This window comes from Salmo salar, chromosome 18 (genome assembly GCF_965601325.2).
Source record: "Salmo salar chromosome 18, fSalSal1, whole genome shotgun sequence".
In the NCBI taxonomy this organism is placed as follows: Eukaryota; Metazoa; Chordata; class Actinopteri; order Salmoniformes; family Salmonidae; genus Salmo; species Salmo salar.
Genome location: NC_138308.1, coordinates 51,903,846 through 51,923,170, shown reverse-complemented (window position 1 = coordinate 51,923,170; position 19,325 = coordinate 51,903,846). Strand labels below are relative to the sequence as shown.

At 40.3% G+C, this 19,325-nt stretch overlaps 1 protein-coding gene across 1 annotated transcript in view; it reads right to left on the bottom strand.

Moving 5' to 3' along the window:
* The window catches only part of LOC106592449 (ryanodine receptor 2-like), a 444,540-nt gene that overhangs the window by 158,677 nt on the left and 266,538 nt on the right, over window positions 1-19,325 (bottom strand). The window lies entirely within an intron of this gene.

Sequence of the window (19,325 nt, the reverse complement as noted above, 5' to 3'; positions counted from 1 at the left end):
AACCACCAGTCTCCTGTTAATAAACCACCAGTCTCCTGTTAATAAACCACCAGTCTCCTGTTAATAAACCACCAGTCTCCTGTCAATAAACCACCAGTCTCCTGTTAATAAACCACCAGTTAATAAACCACCAGTCTACTGTTAATAAACCACCAGTCTCCTGTTAATAAACCACCAGTCTCCTGTTAATAAACCACCAGTCTCCTGTTAATAAACCACCAGTCTCCTGTCAATAAACCACCAGTCTCCTGTTAATAAACCACCAGTCTCCTGTTAATAAACCACCAGTCTCCTGTTAATAAACCACCAGTTAATAAACCACCAGTCTCCTGTTAATAAACCAATAGTCTCCTGTTAATAAACCACCAGTCTCCTGTTAGTAAACCACCAGTCTCCTGTTAGTAAACCACCAGTCTCCTGTTAGTAAACCACCAGTCTCATGTTAATAAACCACCAGTTAATAAACAACCAGTCTCCTGGTAATAAACCACCAGTCTCCTGTTAATAAACCACCAGTTAATAAACCACCAGTCTCCTGTTAATAAACCACCAGTCTCCTGTTAATAAACCACCAGTCTCCTGTTAATAAACCACCAGTCTCCTGTTAATAAACCACCAGTCTCCTGTTAATAAACCACCAGTCTCCTGTTAGTAAACCCCCAGTCTCCTGTTAATAAACGACCAGTCTCCTGTTAATAAACGACCAGTCTCCTGTTAATAAACCACCAGTCTCCTGTTAGTAAACCACTAGTCTCCTGTTAGTAAACCACCAGTCTCCTGTTAATAAACCACCAGTCTCCTGTTAATAAACCATCAGTCTCCTGTTAATAAACCAACAGTCTCCTGTTAATAAACCACAAGTCTCCTGTTAATAAACCACTAGTCTCCTGTTAATAAACCACCAGTCTCCTGTTAATAAACCACCAGTCTCCTGTTAATAAACCACCAGTTAATAAACCACCAGTCTCCTGTTAATAAACCACCAGTCTCCTGTTAATAAACCACCAGTCTCCTGTTAATAAACCACCAGTCTCCTGTTAATAAACCACCAGTCTCCTGTTAATAAACCACCAGTTAATAAACCACCAGTCTCCTGTTAATAAACCACCAGTCTCCTGTTAATAAACCACCAGTCTCCTGTTAATAAACCACCAGTCTCCTTTTAGAAAACTACCAGTCTCATGTTAGTAAACCATCAGTCTCCTGTTAATAAACCACCAGTCTCCTGTTAATAAACCACCAGTCTCCTGTTAATAAACCACCAGTCTCCTGTTAATAAACCACCAGTCTCCTGTTAATAAACCACCAGTCTCCTGTTAATAAACCACCAGTCTCCTGTTAGTAAACCCCCAGTCTCCTGTTAATAAACGACCAGTCTCGTGTTAATAAACGACCAGTCTCCTGTTAATAAACGACCAGTCTCCTGTTAATAAACCACCAGACTCCTGTTAGTAAACCACTAGTCTCCTGTTAGTAAACCACCAGTCTCCTGTTAATAAACCACCAGTCTCCTGTTAATAAACCATCAGTCTCCTATTAATAAACCACCAGTCTCCTGTTAATAAACCACCAGTCTCCTGTTAATAAACCACCAGTCTCCAGTTAATAAACCACCAGTCTCCTGTTAATAAACCACCAGTCTCCTGTTAATAAACCACCAGTCTCCTGTTAATAAACCACCAGTTAATAAACCACCAGTCTCCTGTTAATAAACCACCAGTCTCCTGTTAATAAACCACCAGTCTCCTGTTAATAAACCACCAGTCTCCTGTTAATAAACCACCAGTCTCCTGTCAATAAACCACCAGTCTCCTGTTAATAAACCACCAGTTAATAAACCACCAGTCTACTGTTAATAAACCACCAGTCTCCTGTTAATAAACCACCAGTCTCCTGTTAATAAACCACCAGTCTCCTGTTAATAAACCACCAGTCTCCTGTCAATAAACCACCAGTCTCCTGTTAATAAACCACCAGTTAATAAACCACCAGTCTCCTGTTAATAAACCACCAGTCTCCTGTTAATAAACCACCAGTCTCCTGTTAATAAACCACCAGTTAATAAACCACCAGTCTCCTGTTAATAAACCAATAGTCTCCTGTTAATAAACCACCAGTCTCCTGTTAGTAAACCACCAGTCTCCTGTTAGTAAACCACCAGTCTCCTGTTAGTAAACCACCAGTCTCATGTTAATAAACCACCAGTTAATAAACAACCAGTCTCCTGGTAATAAACCACCAGTCTCCTGTTAATAAACCACCAGATAATAAACCACCAGTCTCCTGTTAATAAACCACCAGTCTCCTGTTAATAAACCACCAGACTCCTGTTAGTAAACCACAAGTCTCCTGTTAGTAAACCACCAGTCTCCTGTTAATAAACCACCAGTCTCCTGTTAATAAACCATCAGTCTCCTATTAATAAACCACCAGTCTCCTGTTAATAAACCACCAGTCTCCTGTTAATAAACCACCAGTCTCCAGTTAATAAACCACCAGTCTCCTGTTAATAAACCACCAGTCTCCTGTTAATAAACCACCAGTCTCCTGTTAATAAACCACCAGTTAATAAACCACCAGTCTCCTGTTAATAAACCACCAGTCTCCTGTTAATAAACCACCAGTCTCCTGTTAATAAACCACCAGTCTCCTGTTAATAAACCACCAGTCTCCTGTCAATAAACCACCAGTCTCCTGTTAATAAACCACCAGTTAATAAACCACCAGTCTACTGTTAATAAACCACCAGTCTCCTGTTAATAAACCACCAGTCTCCTGTTAATAAACCACCAGTCTCCTGTTAATAAACCACCAGTCTCCTGTCAATAAACCACCAGTCTCCTGTTAATAAACCACCAGTTAATAAACCACCAGTCTCCTGTTAATAAACCACCAGTCTCCTGTTAATAAACCACCAGTCTCCTGTTAATAAACCACCAGTTAATAAACCACCAGTCTCCTGTTAATAAACCAATAGTCTCCTGTTAATAAACCACCAGTCTCCTGTTAGTAAACCACCAGTCTCCTGTTAGTAAACCACCAGTCTCCTGTTAGTAAACCACCAGTCTCATGTTAATAAACCACCAGTTAATAATCAACCAGTCTCCTGGTAATAAACCACCAGTCTCCTGTTAATAAACCACCAGTTAATAAACCACCAGTCTCCTGTTAATAAACCACCAGTCTCCTGTTAATAAACCACCAGTCTCCTGTTAATAAACCACCAGTCTCCTGTTAATAAACCACCAGTCTCCTGTTAATAAACCACCAGTCTCCTGTTAATAAACGACCAGTCTCCATTTAATAAACGACCAGTCTCCTGTTAATAAACCACCAGTCTCCTGTTAATAAACCACCAGTCTCCTGTTAATAAACCACCAGTTAATAAACCACCAGTCTCCTGTTAATAAACCAATAGTCTCCTGTTAATAAACCACCAGTCTCCTGTTAGTAAACCACCAGTCTCCTGTTAGTAAACCACCAGTCTCCTGTTAGTAAACCACCAGTCTCATGTTAATAAACCACCAGTTAATAAACAACCAGTCTCCTGGTAATAAACCACCAGTCTCCTGTTAATAAACCACCAGTTAATAAACCACCAGTCTCCTGTTAATAAACCACCAGTCTCCTGTTAATAAACCACCAGTCTCCTGTTAATAAACCACCAGTTAATAAACCACCAGTCTCCTGTTAATAAACCACCAGTCTCCTGTTAATAAACCACCAGTCTCCTGTTAATAAACCACCAGTCTCCTGTTAATAAACCACCAGTCTCCTGTCAATAAACCACCAGTCTCCTGTTAATAAACCACCAGTTAATAAACCACCAGTCTACTGTTAATAAACCACCAGTCTCCTGTTAATAAACCACCAGTCTCCTGTTAATAAACCACCAGTCTCCTGTTAATAAACCACCAGTCTCCTGTCAATAAACCACCAGTCTCCTGTTAATAAACCACCAGTTAATAAACCACCAGTCTCCTGTTAATAAACCACCAGTCTCCTGTTAATAAACCACCAGTCTCCTGTTAATAAACCACCAGTTAATAAACCACCAGTCTCCTGTTAATAAACCAATAGTCTCCTGTTAATAAACCACCAGTCTCCTGTTAGTAAACCACCAGTCTCCTGTTAGTAAACCACCAGTCTCCTGTTAGTAAACCACCAGTCTCATGTTAATAAACCACCAGTTAATAAACAACCAGTCTCCTGGTAATAAACCACCAGTCTCCTGTTAATAAACCACCAGTTAATAAACCACCAGTCTCCTGTTAATAAACCACCAGTCTCCTGTTAATAAACCACCAGTCTCCTGTTAATAAACCACCAGTCTCCTGTTAATAAACCACCAGTATCCTGTTAATAAACCACCAGTCTCCTGTTAGTAAACCCCCAGTCTCCTGTTAATAAACGACCAGTCTCCTGTTAATAAACGACCAGTCTCCTGTTAATAAACCACCAGTCTCCTGTTAGTAAACCACTAGTCTCCTGTTAGTAAACCACCAGTCTCCTGTTAATAAACCACCAGTCTCCTGTTAATAAACCATCAGTCTCCTGTTAATAAACCAACAGTCTCCTGTTAATAAACCACAAGTCTCCTGTTAATAAACCACTAGTCTCCTGTTAATAAACCACCAGTCTCCTGTTAATAAACCACCAGTCTCCTGTTAATAAACCACCAGTTAATAAACCACCAGTCTCCTGTTAATAAACCACCAGTCTCCTGTTAATAAACCACCAGTCTCCTGTTAATAAACCACCAGTCTCCTGTTAATAAACCACCAGTCTCCTGTTAATAAACCACCAGTTAATAAACCACCAGTCTCCTGTTAATAAACCACCAGTCTCCTGTTAATAAACCACCAGTCTCCTGTTAATAAACCACCAGTCTCCTGTTAATAAACCACCAGTCTCCTGTTAATAAACCACCAGTTAATAAACCACCAGTCTCCTGTTAATAAACCATTAGTCTCCTGTTAATAAACCACCAGTCTCCTGTTAGTAAACCACCAGTCTCCTGTTAGTAAACCACCAGTCTCCTGTTAGTAAACCACCAGTCTCATGTTAATAAACCACCAGTTAATAAACAACCAGTCTCCTGGTAATAAACCACCAGTCTCCTGTTAATAAACCACCAGTTAATAAACCACCAGTCTCCTGTTAATAAACCACCAGTCTCCTGTTAATAAACCACCAGACTCCTGTTAGTAAACCACTAGTCTCCTGTTAGTAAACCACCAGTCTCCTGTTAATAAACCACCAGTCTCCTGTTAATAAACCATCAGTCTCCTATTAATAAACCACCAGTCTCCTGTTAATAAACCACCAGTCTCCTGTTAATAAACCACCAGTCTCCAGTTAATAAACCACCAGTCTCCTGTTAATAAACCACCAGTCTCCTGTTAATAAACCACCAGTCTCCTGTTAATAAACCACCAGTTAATAAACCACCAGTCTCCTGTTAATAAACCACCAGTCTCCTGTTAATAAACCACCAGTCTCCTGTTAATAAACCACCAGTCTCCTGTTAATAAACCACCAGTCTCCTGTCAATAAACCACCAGTCTCCTGTTAATAAACCACCAGTTAATAAACCACCAGTCTACTGTTAATAAACCACCAGTCTCCTGTTAATAAACCACCAGTCTCCTGTTAATAAACCACCAGTCTCCTGTTAATAAACCACCAGTCTCCTGTCAATAAACCACCAGTCTCCTGTTAATAAACCACAAGTTAATAAACCACCAGTCTCCTGTTAATAAACCACCAGTCTCCTGTTAATAAACCACCAGTCTCCTGTTAATAAACCACCAGTTAATAAACCACCAGTCTCCTGTTAGTAAACCACCAGTCTCATGTTAATAAACCACCAGTTAATAATCAACCAGTCTCCTGGTAATAAACCACCAGTCTCCTGTTAATAAACCACCAGTTAATAAACCACCAGTCTCCTGTTAATAAACCACCAGTCTCCTGTTAATAAACCACCAGTCTCCTGTTAATAAACCACCAGTCTCCTGTTAATAAACCACCAGTCTCCTGTTAATAAACCACCAGTCTCCTGTTAATAAACCACCAGTCTCCTGTTAATAAACCACCAGTCTCCTGTTAATAAACGACCAGTCTCCTGTTAGTAAACCCCCAGTCTCCTGTTAATAAACGACCAGTCTCCATTTAATAAACGACCAGTCTCCTGTTAATAAACCATCAGTCTCCTGTTAGTAAACCACTAGTCTCCTGTTAGTAAACCACCAGTCTCCTGTTAATAAACCACCAGTCTCCTGTTAATAAACCATCAGTCTCCTGTTAATAAACCAACAGTCTCCTGTTAATAAACCACAAGTCTCCTGTTAATAAACCACTAGTCTCCTGTTAATAAACCACCAGTCTCCTGTTAATAAACCACCAGTCTCCTGTTAATAAACCACCAGTTAATAAACCACCAGTCTCCTGTTAATAAACCACCAGTCTCCTGTTTATAAACCACCAGTCTCCTGTTAATAAACCACCAGTTAATAAACCACCAGTCTCCTGTTAATAAACCACCAGTCTCCTGTTAGTAAACCACAGGTCTCATGTTAATAAACAACCAGTCTCCTGTTAATAAACCACCAGTCTCCTGTTAGTAAACCACCAGTCTCCTGTTAGTAAACCACCAGTCTCATGTTAATAAACCACCAGTTAATAAACAACCAGTCTCCTGGTAATAAACCACCAGTCTCCTGTTAATAAACCACCAGTTAATAAACCACCAGTCTCCTGGTAATAAACCACCAGTCTCCTGTTAATAAACCACCAGTCTCCTGTTAATAAACCACCAGTCTCCTGTTAATAAACCACCAGTCTCCTGTTAATAAACCACCAGTCTCCTGTTAATAAACCACCAGTCTCCTGTTAATAAACCACCAGTCTCCTGTTAATAAACCACCAGTCTCCTGTTAGTAAACCCCCAGTCTCCTGTTAATAAACGACCAGTCTCCTGTTAATAAACGACCAGTCTCCTGTTAATAAACGACCAGTCTCCTGTTAATAAACCACCAGTCTCCTGTTAGTAAACCACTAGTCTCCTGTTAGTAAACCACCAGTCTCCTGTTAATAAACCACCAGTCTCCTGTTAATAAACCATCAGTCTCCTATTAATAAACCACCAGTCTCCTGTTAATAAACCACCAGTCTCCTGTTAATAAACCACCAGTCTCCAGTTAATAAACCACCAGTCTCCTGTTAATAAACCACCAGTCTCCTGTTAATAAACCACCAGTCTCCTGTTAATAAACCACCAGTTAATAAACCACCAGTCTCCTGTTAATAAACCACCAGTCTCCTGTTAATAAACCACCAGTCTCCTGTTAATAAACCACCAGTCTCCTGTTAATAAACCACCAGTCTCCTGTCAATAAACCACCAGTCTCCTGTTAATAAACCACCAGTTAATAAACCACCAGTCTACTGTTAATAAACCACCAGTCTCCTGTTAATAAACCACCAGTCTCCTGTTAATAAACCACCAGTCTCCTGTTAATAAACCACCAGTCTCCTGTCAATAAACCACCAGTCTCCTGTTAATAAACCACCAGTTAATAAACCACCAGTCTCCTGTTAGTAAACCACCAGTCTCCTGTTAGTAAACCACCAGTCTCCTGTTAGTAAACCACCAGTCTCATGTTAATAAACCACCAGTTAATAAACAACCAGTCTCCTGGTAATAAACCACCAGTCTCCTGTTAATAAACCACCAGTTAATAAACCACCAGTCTCCTGTTAATAAACCACCAGTCTCCTGTTAATAAACCACCAGTCTCCTGTTAATAAACCACCAGTTAATAAACCACCAGTCTCCTGTTAATAAACCACCAGTCTCCTGTTAATAAACCACCAGTCTCCTGTTAATAAACCACCAGTCTCCTGTTAATAAACCACCAGTCTCCTGTCAATAAACCACCAGTCTCCTGTTAATAAACCACCAGTTAATAAACCACCAGTCTACTGTTAATAAACCACCAGTCTCCTGTTAATAAACCACCAGTCTCCTGTTAATAAACCACCAGTCTCCTGTTAATAAACCACCAGTCTCCTGTCAATAAACCACCAGTCTCCTGTTAATAAACCACCAGTCTCCTGTTAATAAACCACCAGTCTCCTGTCAATAAACCACCAGTCTCCTGTTAATAAACCACCAGTTAATAAACCACCAGTCTCCTGTTAATAAACCACCAGTCTCCTGTTAATAAACCACCAGTCTCCTGTTAATAAACCACCAGTTAATAAACCACCAGTCTCCTGTTAATAAACCAATAGTCTCCTGTTAATAAACCACCAGTCTCCTGTTAGTAAACCACCAGTCTCATGTTAATAAACCACCAGTTAATAAACAACCAGTCTCCTGGTAATAAACCACCAGTCTCCTGTTAATAAACCACCAGTTAATAAACCACCAGTCTCCTGTTAATAAACCACCAGTCTCCTGTTAATAAACCACCAGTCTCCTGTTAATAAACCACCAGTTAATAAACCACCAGTCTCCTGTTAATAAACCACCAGTCTCCTGTTAATAAACCACCAGTCTCCTGTTAATAAACCACCAGTCTCCTGTTAATAAACCACCAGTCTCCTGTCAATAAACCACCAGTCTCCTGTTAATAAACCACCAGTTAATAAACCACCAGTCTACTGTTAATAAACCACCAGTCTCCTGTTAATAAACCACCAGTCTCCTGTTAATAAACCACCAGTCTCCTGTTAATAAACCACCAGTCTCCTGTCAATAAACCACCAGTCTCCTGTTAATAAACCACCAGTCTCCTGTCAATAAACCACCAGTCTCCTGTTAATAAACCACCAGTTAATAAACCACCAGTCTCCTGTTAATAAACCAATAGTCTCCTGTTAATAAACCACCAGTCTCCTGTTAGTAAACCACCAGTCTCATGTTAATAAACCACCAGTTAATAAACAACCAGTCTCCTGGTAATAAACCACCAGTCTCCTGTTAATAAACCACCAGTTAATAAACCACCAGTCTCCTGGTAATAAACCACCAGTCTCCTGTTAATAAACCACCAGTCTCCTGTTAATAAACCACCAGTCTCCTGTTAATAAACCACCAGTCTCCTGTTAATAAACCACCAGTCTCCTGTTAATAAACCACCAGTCTCCTGTTAATAAACCACCAGTCTCCTGTTAATAAACCACCAGTCTCCTGTTAGTAAACCCCCAGTCTCCTGTTAATAAACGACCAGTCTCCTGTTAATAAACGACCAGTCTCCTGTTAATAAACGACCAGTCTCCTGTTAATAAACCACCAGTCTCCTGTTAGTAAACCACTAGTCTCCTGTTAGTAAACCACCAGTCTCCTGTTAATAAACCACCAGTCTCCTGTTAATAAACCATCAGTCTCCTATTAATAAACCACCAGTCTCCTGTTGATAAACCACCAGTCTCCTGTTAATAAACCACCAGTCTCAAGTTAATAAACCACCAGTCTCCTGTTAATAAACCACCAGTCTCCTGTTAATAAACCACCAGTCTCCTGTTAATAAACCACCAGTTAATAAACCACCAGTCTCCTGTTAATAAACCACCAGTCTCCTGTTAATAAACCACCAGTCTCCTGTTAATAAACCACCAGTCTCCTGTTAATAAACCACCAGTCTCCTGTCAATAAACCACCAGTCTCCTGTTAATAAACCACCAGTTAATAAACCACCAGTCTACTGTTAATAAACCACCAGTCTCCTGTTAATAAACCACCAGTCTCCTGTTAATAAACCACCAGTCTCCTGTTAATAAACCACCAGTCTCCTGTCAATAAACCACCAGTCTCCTGTTAATAAACCACCAGTTAATAAACCACCAGTCTCCTGTTAGTAAACCACCAGTCTCCTGTTAGTAAACCACCAGTCTCCTGTTAGTAAACCACCAGTCTCCTGTTAGTAAACCACCAGTCTCATGTTAATAAACCACCAGTTAATAAACAACCAGTCTCCTGGTAATAAACCACCAGTCTCCTGTTAATAAACCACCAGTTAATAAACCACCAGTCTCCTGTTAATAAACCACCAGTCTCCTGTTAATAAACCACCAGTCTCCTGTTAATAAACCACCAGTTAATAAACCACCAGTCTCCTGTTAATAAACCACCAGTCTCCTGTTAATAAACCACCAGTCTCCTGTTAATAAACCACCAGTCTCCTGTTAATAAACCACCAGTCTCCTGTCAATAAACCACCAGTCTCCTGTTAATAAACCACCAGTTAATAAACCACCAGTCTACTGTTAATAAACCACCAGTCTCCTGTTAATAAACCACCAGTCTCCTGTTAATAAACCACCAGTCTCCTGTTAATAAACCACCAGTCTCCTGTCAATAAACCACCAGTCTCCTGTTAATAAACCACCAGTCTCCTGTTAATAAACCACCAGTCTCCTGTCAATAAACCACCAGTCTCCTGTTAATAAACCACCAGTTAATAAACCACCAGTCTCCTGTTAATAAACCACCAGTCTCCTGTTAATAAACCACCAGTCTCCTGTTAATAAACCACCAGTTAATAAACCACCAGTCTCCTGTTAATAAACCAATAGTCTCCTGTTAATAAACCACCAGTCTCCTGTTAGTAAACCACCAGTCTCCTGTTAGTAAACCACCAGTCTCCTGTTAGTAAACCACCAGTCTCATGTTAATAAACCACCAGTTAATAAACAACCAGTCTCCTGGTAATAAACCACCAGTCTCCTGTTAATAAACCACCAGTTAATAAACCACCAGTCTCCTGTTAATAAACCACCAGTCTCCTGTTAATATAACCACCAGTCTCCTGTTAATAAACCACCAGTCTCCTGTTAATAAACCACCAGTCTCCTGTTAATAAACCACCAGTCTCCTGTTAGTAAACCCCCAGTCTCCTGTTAATAAACGACCAGTCTCCTGTTAATAAACGACCAGTCTCCTGTTAATAAACCACCAGTCTCCTGTTAGTAAACCACTAGTCTCCTGTTAGTAAACCACCAGTCTCCTGTTAATAAACCACCAGTCTCCTGTTAATAAACCATCAGTCTCCTGTTAATAAACCAACAGTCTCCTGTTAATAAACCACAAGTCTCCTGTTAATAAACCACTAGTCTCCTGTTAATAAACCACCAGTCTCCTGTTAATAAACCACCAGTCTCCTGTTAATAAACCACCAGTTAATAAACCACCAGTCTCCTGTTAATAAACCACCAGTCTCCTGTTAATAAACCAACAGTCTCCTGTTAATAAACCACCAGTCTCCTGTTAATAAACCACCAGTCTCCTGTTAATAAACCACCAGTTAATAAACCACCAGTCTCCTGTTAATAAACCACCAGTCTCCTGTTAATAAACCACCAGTCTCCTGTTAATAAACCACCAGTCTCCTGTTAGAAAACTACCAGTCTCATGTTAGTAAACCATCAGTCTCCTGTTAATAAACCACCAGTCTCCTGTTAATAAACCACCAGTCTCCTGTTAATAAACCACCAGTCTCCTGTTAATAAACCACCAGTCTCCTGTTAATAAACCACCAGTCTCCTGTTAGTAAACCACTAGTCTCCTGTTAGTAAACCACCAGTCTCCTGTTAATAAACCACCAGTCTCCTGTTAATAAACCATCAGTCTCCTATTAATAAACCACCAGTCTCCTGTTAATAAACCACTAGTCTCCTGTTAGTAAACCACCAGTCTCCTGTTAATAAACCACCAGTCTCCTGTTAATAAACCATCAGTCTCCTATTAATAAACCACCAGTCTCCTGTTAATAAACCACCAGTCTCCTGTTAATAAACCACCAGTCTCCAGTTAATAAACCACCAGTCTCCTGTTAATAAACCACCAGTCTCCTGTTAATAAACCACCAGTCTCCTGTTAATAAACCACCAGTTAATAAACCACCAGTCTCCTGTTAATAAACCACCAGTCTCCTGTTAATAAACCACCAGTCTCCTGTTAATAAACCACCAGTCTCCTGTTAATAAACCACCAGTCTCCTGTCAATAAACCACCAGTCTCCTGTTAATAAACCACCAGTTAATAAACCACCAGTCTACTGTTAATAAACCACCAGTCTCCTGTTAATAAACCACCAGTCTCCTGTTAATAAACCACCAGTCTCCTGTTAATAAACCACCAGTCTCCTGTCAATAAACCACCAGTCTCCTGTTAATAAACCACCAGTTAATAAACCACCAGTCTCCTGTTAATAAACCACCAGTCTCCTGTTAATAAACCACCAGTCTCCTGTTAATAAACCACCAGTCTCCTGTTAGTAAACCACTAGTCTCCTGTTAGTAAACCACCAGTCTCCTGTTAATAAACCACCAGTCTCCTGTTAATAAACCATCAGTCTCCTATTAATAAACCACCAGTCTCCTGTTAATAAACCACTAGTCTCCTGTTAGTAAACCACCAGTCTCCTGTTAATAAACCACCAGTCTCCTGTTAATAAACCATCAGTCTCCTATTAATAAACCACCAGTCTCCTGTTAATAAACCACCAGTCTCCTGTTAATAAACCACCAGTCTCCAGTTAATAAACCACCAGTCTCCTGTTAATAAACCACCAGTCTCCTGTTAATAAACCACCAGTCTCCTGTTAATAAACCACCAGTTAATAAACCACCAGTCTCCTGTTAATAAACCACCAGTCTCCTGTTAATAAACCACCAGTCTCCTGTTAATAAACCACCAGTCTCCTGTTAATAAACCACCAGTCTCCTGTCAATAAACCACCAGTCTCCTGTTAATAAACCACCAGTTAATAAACCACCAGTCTACTGTTAATAAACCACCAGTCTCCTGTTAATAAACCACCAGTCTCCTGTTAATAAACCACCAGTCTCCTGTTAATAAACCACCAGTCTCCTGTCAATAAACCACCAGTCTCCTGTTAATAAACCACCAGTTAATAAACCACCAGTCTCCTGTTAATAAACCACCAGTCTCCTGTTAATAAACCACCAGTCTCCTGTTAATAAACCACCAGTTAATAAACCACCAGTCTCCTGTTAATAAACCAATAGTCTCCTGTTAATAAACCACCAGTCTCCTGTTAGTAAACCACCAGTCTCCTGTTAGTAAACCACCAGTCTCCTGTTAGTAAACCACCAGTCTCATGTTAATAAACCACCAGTTAATAAACAACCAGTCTCCTGGTAATAAACCACCAGTCTCCTGTTAATAAACCACCAGTTAATAAACCACCAGTCTCCTGTTAATAAACCACCAGACTCCTGTTAGTAAACCACTAGTCTCCTGTTAGTAAACCACCAGTCTCCTGTTAATAAACCACCAGTCTCCTGTTAATAAACCACCAGTCTCCTGTCAATAAACCACCAGTCTCCTGTTAATAAACCACCAGTTAATAAACCACCAGTCTACTGTTAATAAACCACCAGTCTCCTGTTAATAAACCACCAGTCTCCTGTTAATAAACCACCAGTCTCCTGTTAATAAACCACCAGTCTCCTGTCAATAAACCACCAGTCTCCTGTTAATAAACCACCAGTTAATAAACCACCAGTCTCCTGTTAATAAACCACCAGTCTCCTGTTAATAAACCACCAGTCTCCTGTTAATAAACCACCAGTCTCCTGTTAGTAAACCACTAGTCTCCTGTTAGTAAACCACCAGTCTCCTGTTAATAAACCACCAGTCTCCTGTTAATAAACCATCAGTCTCCTATTAATAAACCACCAGTCTCCTGTTAATAAACCACTAGTCTCCTGTTAGTAAACCACCAGTCTCCTGTTAATAAACCACCAGTCTCCTGTTAATAAACCATCAGTCTCCTATTAATAAACCACCAGTCTCCTGTTAATAAACCACCAGTCTCCTGTTAATAAACCACCAGTCTCCAGTTAATAAACCACCAGTCTCCTGTTAATAAACCACCAGTCTCCTGTTAATAAACCACCAGTCTCCTGTTAATAAACCACCAGTTAATAAACCACCAGTCTCCTGTTAATAAACCACCAGTCTCCTGTTAATAAACCACCAGTCTCCTGTTAATAAACCACCAGTCTCCTGTTAATAAACCACCAGTCTCCTGTCAATAAACCACCAGTCTCCTGTTAATAAACCACCAGTTAATAAACCACCAGTCTACTGTTAATAAACCACCAGTCTCCTGTTAATAAACCACCAGTCTCCTGTTAATAAACCACCAGTCTCCTGTTAATAAACCACCAGTCTCCTGTCAATAAACCACCAGTCTCCTGTTAATAAACCACCAGTTAATAAACCACCAGTCTCCTGTTAATAAACCACCAGTCTCCTGTTAATAAACCACCAGTCTCCTGTTAATAAACCACCAGTTAATAAACCACCAGTCTCCTGTTAATAAACCAATAGTCTCCTGTTAATAAACCACCAGTCTCCTGTTAGTAAACCACCAGTCTCCTGTTAGTAAACCACCAGTCTCCTGTTAGTAAACCACCAGTCTCATGTTAATAAACCACCAGTTAATAAACAACCAGTCTCCTGGTAATAAACCACCAGTCTCCTGTTAATAAACCACCAGTTAATAAACCACCAGTCTCCTGTTAATAAACCACCAGTCTCCTGTTAATAAACCACCAGACTCCTGTTAGTAAACCACTAGTCTCCTGTTAGTAAACCACCAGTCTCCTGTTAATAAACCACCAGTCTCCTGTTAATAAACCATCAGTCTCCTATTAATAAACCACCAGTCTCCTGTTAATAAACCACCAGTCTCCTGTTAATAAACCACCAGTCTCCAGTTAATAAACCACCAGTCTCCTGTTAATAAACCACCAGTCTCCTGTTAATAAACCACCAGTCTCCTGTTAATAAACCACCAGTCTCCTGTTAATAAACCACCAGTCTCCTGTCAATAAACCACCAGTCTCCTGTTAATAAACCACCAGTCTCCTGTTAATAAACCACCAGTCTCCTGTTAATAAACCACCAGTTAATAAACCACCAGTCTCCTGTTAATAAACCAATAGTCTCCTGTTAATAAACCACCAGTCTCCTGTTAGTAAACCACCAGTCTCCTGTTAGTAAACCACCAGTCTCCTGTTAGTAAACCACCAGTCTCATGTTAATAAACCACCAGTTAATAATCAACCAGTCTCCTGGTAATAAACCACCAGTCTCCTGTTAATAAACCACCAGTTAATAAACCACCAGTCTCCTGTTAATAAACCACCAGTCTCCTGTTAATAAACCACCAGTCTCCTGTTAATAAACCACCAGTCTCCTGTTAATAAACCACCAGTCTCCTGTTAATAAACCACCAGTCTCCTGTTAATAAACCACCAGTCTCCTGTTAGTAAACCCCCAGTCTCCTGTTAATAAACGACCAGTCTCCATTTAATAAACGACCAGTCTCCTGTTAATAAACCACCAGTCTCCTGTTAGTAAACCACTAGTCTCCTGTTAGTAAACCACCAGTCTCCTGTTAATAAACCACCAGTCTCCTGTTAATAAACCATCAGTCTCCTGTTAATAAACCAACAGTCTCCTGTTAATAAACCACAAGTCTCCTGTTAATAAACCACTAGTCTCCTGTTAATAAACCACCAGTCTCCTGTTAATAAACCACCAGTCTCCTGTTAATAAACCACCAGTTAATAAACCACCAGTCTCCTGTTAATAAACCACCAGTCTCCTGTTAATAAACCACCAGTCTCCTGTTAGTAAACCACCTGTTAGTAAACCACCAGTCTCCTGTTTATAAACCACCAGTCTCCTGTTAATAAACCACCAGTTAATAAACCACCAGTCTCCTGTTAATAAACCACCAGTCTCCTGTTAGTAAACCACAGGTCTCATGTTAATAAACAACCAGTCTCCTGTTAATAAACCACCAGTCTCCTGTTAGTAAACCACCAGTCTCCTGTTAGTAAACCACCAGTCTCATGTTAATAAACCACCAGTTAATAAACAACCAGTCTCCTGGTAATAAACCACCAGTCTCCTGTTAATAAACCACCAGTTAATAAACCACCAGTCTCCTGGTAATAAACCACCAGTCTCCTGTTAATAAACCACCAGTCTCCTGTTAATAAACCACCAGTCTCCTGTTAATAAACCACCAGTCTCCTGTTAATAAACCACCAGTCTCCTGTTAGTAAACCCCCAGTCTCCTGTTAATAAACGACCAGTCTCCTGTTAATAAACGACCAGTCTCCTGTTAATAAACCACCAGTCTCCTGTTAGTAAACCACTAGTCTCCTGTTAGTAAACCACCAGTCTCCTGTTAATAAACCACCAGTCTCCTGTTAATAAACCATCAGTCTCCTGTTAATAAACCAACAGTCTCCTGTTAATAAACCACAAGTCTCCTGTTAATAAACCACTAGTCTCCTGTTAATAAACCACCAGTCTCCTGTTAATAAACCACCAGTCTCCTGTTAATAAACCACCAGTTAATAAACCACCAGTCTCCTGTTAATAAACCACCCGTCTCCTGTTAATAAACCACCAGTCTCCTGTTAATAAACCACCAGTCTCCTGTTAATAAACCACCAGTCTCCTGTTAATAAACCACCAGTTAATAAACCACCAGTCTCCTGTTAATAAACCACCAGTCTCCTGTTAATAAACCATCAGTCTCCTGTTAATAAACCACCAGTCTCCTGTTAATAAACCACCAGTTAATAAACCACCAGTCTCCTGTTAATAAACCACCAGTCTCCTGTTAATAAACCATCAGTCTTCTGTTAATAAACCACCAGTCTCCTGTTAATAAACCACCAGTCTCCTGTTAATAAACCACCAGTCTCCTGTTAATAAACCACCAGTCTCCTGTTAATAAACCACCAGTCTCCTGTTAGTAAACCCCCAGTCTCCTGTTAATAAACGACCAGTCTCCTGTTAATAAACGACCAGTCTCCTGTTAATAAACGACCAGTCTCCTGTTAATAAACCACCAGTCTCCTGTTAGTAAACCACTAGTCTCCTGTTAGTAAACCACCAGTCTCCTGTTAATAAACCACCAGTCTCCTGTTAATAAACCATCAGTCTCCTATTAATAAACCACCAGTCTCCTGTTAATAAACCACCAGTCTCCTGTTAATAAACCACCAGTTAATAAACCACCAGTCTCCTGTTAATAAACCACCAGTCTCCTGTTAATAAACCACCAGTCTCCTGTTAATAAACCACCAGTCTCCTGTTAATAAACCACCAGTCTCCTGTCAATAAACCACCAGTCTCCTGTTAATAAACCACCAGTTAATAAACCACCAGTCTACTGTTAATAAACCACCAGTCTCCTGTTAATAAACCACCAGTTAATAATCAACCAGTCTCCTGGTAATAAACCACCAGTCTCCTGTTCATAAACCACCAGTTAATAAACCACCAGTCTCCTGTTAATAAACCACCAGTCTCCTGTTAATAAACCACCAGTCTCCTGTTAATAAACCACCAGTCTCCTGTTAATAAACCACCAGTCTCCTGTTAATAAACCACCAGTCTCCTGTTAATAAACCACCAGTCTCCTGTTAATAAACCACCAGTCTCCTGTTAATAAACCACCAGTCTCCTGTTAGTAAACCCCCAGTCTCCTGTTAATAAACGACCAGTCTCCATTTAATAAACGACCAGTCTCCTGTTAATAAACCACCAGTCTCCTGTTAGTAAACCACTAGTCTCCTGTTAGTAAACCACCAGTCTCCTGTTAATAAACCACCAGTCTCCTGTTAATAAACCATCAGTCTCCTGTTAATAAACCAACAGTCTCCTGTTAATAAACCACAAGTCTCCTGTTAATAAACCACTAGTCTCCTGTTAATAAACCACCAGTCTCCTGTTAATAAACCACCAGTCTCCTGTTAATAAACCACCAGTTAATAAACCACCAGTCTCCTGTTAATAAACCACCAGTCTCCTGTTAATAAACCACCAGTCTCCTGTTAGTAAACCACCTGTTAGTAAACCACCAGTCTCCTGTTTATAAACCACCAGTCTCCTGTTAATAAACCACCAGTTAATAAACCACCAGTCTCCTGTTAATAAACCACCAGTCTCCTGTTAGTAAACCACAGGTCTCATGTTAATAAACAACCAGTCTCCTGTTAATAAACCACCAGTCTCCTGTTAGTAAACCACCAGTCTCCTGTTAGTAAACCACCAGTCTCATGTTAATAAACCACCAGTTAATAAACAACCAGTCTCCTGGTAATAAACCACCAGTCTCCTGTTAATAAACCACCAGTTAATAAACCACCAGTCTCCTGGTAATAAACCACCAGTCTCCTGTTAATAAACCACCAGTCTCCTGTTAATAAACCACCAGTCTCCTGTTAATAAACCACCAGTCTCCTGTTAATAAACCACCAGTCTCCTGTTAGTAAACCCCCAGTCTCCTGTTAATAAACGACCAGTCTCCTGTTAATAAACGACCAGTCTCCTGTTAATAAACGACCAGTCTCCTGTTAATAAACCACCAGTCTCCTGTTAGTAAACCACTAGTCTCCTGTTAGTAAACCACCAGTCTCCTGTTAATAAACCACCAGTCTCCTGTTAATAAACCATCAGTCTCCTGTTAATAAACCAACAGTCTCCTGTTAATAAACCACAAGTCTCCTGTTAATAAACCACTAGTTTCCTGTTAATAAACCACCAGTCTCCTGTTAATAAACCACCAGTCTCCTGTTAATAAACCACCAGTTAATAAACCACCAGTCTCCTGTTAATAAACCACCCGTCTCCTGTTAATAAACCACCAGTCTCCTGTTAATAAACCACCAGTCTCCTGTTAATAAACCACCAGTCTCCTGTTAATAAACCACCAGTTAATAAACCACCAGTCTCCTGTTAATAAACCACCAGTCTCCTGTTAATAAACCATCAGTCTCCTGTTAATAAACCACCAGTCTCCTGTTAATAAACCACCAGTTAATAAACCACCAGTCTCCTGTTAATAAACCACCAGTCTCCTGTTAATAAACCATCAGTCTCCTGTTAATAAACCACCAGTCTCCTGTTAATAAACCACCAGTCTCCTGTTAATAAACCACCAGTCTCCTGTTAATAAACCACCAGTCTCCTGTTAATAAACCACCAGTCTCCTGTTAGTAAACCCCCAGTCTCCTGTTAATAAACGACCAGTCTCCTGTTAATAAACCACCAGTCTCCTGTTAATAAACCACCAGTCTCCTGTTAATAAACCACCAGTCTCCTGTTAGTAAACCACTAGTCTCCTGTTAGTAAACCACCAGTCTCCTGTTAATAAACCACCAGTCTCCTGTTAATAAACCATCAGTCTCCTATTAATAAACCACCAGTCTCCTGTTAATAAACCACCAGTCTCCTGTTAATAAACCACCAGTCTCCA